The sequence below is a fragment of the Pteropus vampyrus genome, unplaced genomic scaffold, assembly GCF_000151845.1.
Source record: "Pteropus vampyrus isolate Shadow unplaced genomic scaffold, Pvam_2.0 Scaffold1, whole genome shotgun sequence".
Classification (NCBI taxonomy): domain Eukaryota; kingdom Metazoa; phylum Chordata; class Mammalia; order Chiroptera; family Pteropodidae; genus Pteropus; species Pteropus vampyrus.
The window spans coordinates 38,253,137-38,255,796 of NW_011888782.1; the positions used below are offsets into that span (position 1 = coordinate 38,253,137).

The following is a 2,660-nucleotide window of genomic DNA, read 5'->3' on the forward strand; positions in this document are numbered from 1 at the left end:
CTTTTACTTATCTTTTATGTTTTTTTTTCCCACGTGCAAACATGGTTTTAATTATTAGCAATTGCACTGAACCAATAATTTTATATCCTTCCTTTTTAATCTAACTATATATCATAAACATTTTCCTGTATTTCTATATCATGTTTATAATTACAAGATTTAATTATAAATTATTTTATGTCCTTAAGTTTACCATAATTTATAAATCCTTTCATTTCTTTTATGTTTATTGCTATTATAGATAATGCTATAATTGACAGCATTTTGCTTTATTGAATTGTTTCATTATGATAAATTTCTATCAATGGAATTAAAGAGTCAAAATGTATAAAAGCTTTATAGTTTTTGCTATATTTGGACACATAGTTTTCCAAATAATATAATTTGTAATTCTACCAGCAGTAAGTATTGAACTCTTCCTAGTAACAAATTTTATTTATTTTTTATGAATTAAGCATGCCTTTTTCCCAAAGCAAGTTTTGGAAATAGTTTAAAAAATCAAACGGTAATGATATCAAGCATAAAACTGCAGTCTTCTGTCTATCCCTTTCCACAATTCTCTATTTCCCCAGTGGATGCCACTTTCATGTCTTTCAGCCATTTTCTTTGGTGTTTAGGTAGGTTCCAAAATAACTTATTTTGAATATCTTTCTAAATTTCAGATATTGTGTATTGACTTCCTACTATGGAAACTGAAGATTTATTCTCTTAAACTCCTCTTACATTCTAGCGTCCCTCTCATAGACATGTATGTCTCCTCTTTCCATCAAACAAATCCACTTTTTAACATTTAAGTTAAGTTTTAAATCAGAGTTTTAAATTATCCTTGCTATGTATATATTGTTTAATTCAGAGCCAAGTCGAGCACTATTCTTAAATTTCCTTTCTTGTACAAATTTTTGTTTTTATTTTATAGAGTCAATTGCCTTTTATTATTGTTGTTGTTATTTAATTTTCTTATAATCTCTGGTTAAACATCTCCAACACTCTTCAATACTTCTCAGTCTCATTTTCCACTAAGTCAAAGTTGTCAAATCTATTCTAGAACTTTAATTCTTTAGTCTTCTGCTTTGGTCTGCATGGTTGTTCTCTAGGCTTGACGCATATCCATCATCCTCACAGTTTTCATTCTCCAGGAAATTCTCTACACCTGTCATCTGTGCTGGATTTAGTATTTCATGGATACCATGGAAAAAGGACATTTGTTCTGTTTTCTATGCCCAGCACCTGAAGCCTTTTCTGTGATTAGGGAAATCTTCACTCTTATTGTCATTGTAGGAAAGTAAAGAGTGACTTACTGATTAGTAGCTAAAAATGCTAGCACCTCATTTTTCCCAAAACACTTTCAGCCAGGATACAAATGTATAAGATAGGATGACTCATTCAAGCGTGTCCATGGCGAACTTTAACACGGCTCACGATGCATAAAAGAAGGAACACGGAATGCTCTCTTTGATGGCAGCAGAAATAACACTTTGTGAGGTGGAGTTCTTGGTGTAGTCAGTGGCAGCTCAAGTCTCCAGTCAATATTTTCAGATGTCTCTGGTAGCTAACTGCTCTCTCCCATCCCTGCAATGTTCTCATTGCTTCTTTAGGTCTGCTACAGAAGCCAAGCTTGACCCTCTGGAAATGTGTTGGAAATCCTAACTTTGTAATCATGCGATTGGCCCAAATTATTGTTTTTCTTACCTCACTTCCCTACAAGTGGCCCAAGCCATGTGTATCTACATTGTAATCTCAGGGGTGTCTCCAGGCAAGACCCCAGTGGTTTCATGTGCAAAATAAAAAAGGCTTCAGTGACTGTTTTTCAATTTTCAGTTATTTATTTATTTATTTTTATATCCGACCAAAACCTTTAATAACAAGGACCTGGGGTTAGTTTTTGTAGCCGCAGCTGGACCTTCTGTTTGATTGAACTTCTGATCTTTGCAGCGTCTGTAGAGTTTGGTGTTGCTCTTTGGGATTCCCTGGGCTTTGTTGAAAAGCCTGTACACCTCTCAGCCCTTGCAAGGACAGCAAGGCACTACCTAAGCCCTTGGGGGAATTCAAGGCCAGCCAGTTGGAGGTGAGGATCTTGCTCCCTGCCTGGAAGGTGTGATTCTGGGCGTGGCTGCTCACTCGCAGCACACACACCTTCTTTTCACCTCCTGGATACACACATCATCTTTATTGTTCTTACAACTACAGCTGTTTTGTCTTCCTGGCCAGGAAGCTTCACCTTCCACATCATCATTAAAAGAGAGAGAGGCAGCTGGTTGATGTGACTCATGTATAATCCCTTCAGCCAAACTTGGTTGAATGTGGAGTTGTTTGTCTGACCAGAAAGCTGTAGAGCTTGACCAGAAGCTTTTGGTAGATATCATGGGTCTTGGGGAACTTGCTCCCACTCTTTCCCTCCTTGCTGTGGAGGATGTTGACCCCCATGGTGAAGCCACTCACCCCACCCAAACCACAGCTCAAGAGATGTGAAATGTGTCACATCCCTTTGGTGACAATGCTGTGGCCTGGCTTGTTTTTCTAACCCTTGATTCTATAAGTTACCTATATCTTACAGATAAACTCTTTGTCTAGATAATCATCCACACTCCTCTTTTGTTGTTTGGAATTAGACACTTTGATTAATATGGAACTTGAAGATACATTGTATCTTCCTTTCTTAT

At 36.8% G+C, this 2,660-nt stretch overlaps 1 pseudogene; it reads right to left on the bottom strand.

Moving 5' to 3' along the window:
* Nucleotides 1–1,826: 1,826 nt before the first annotated feature.
* Nucleotides 1,827–2,424, bottom strand: LOC105289122 (annotated as a pseudogene).
* Between the last annotated feature and the right edge of the window lie 236 nt (nucleotides 2,425–2,660).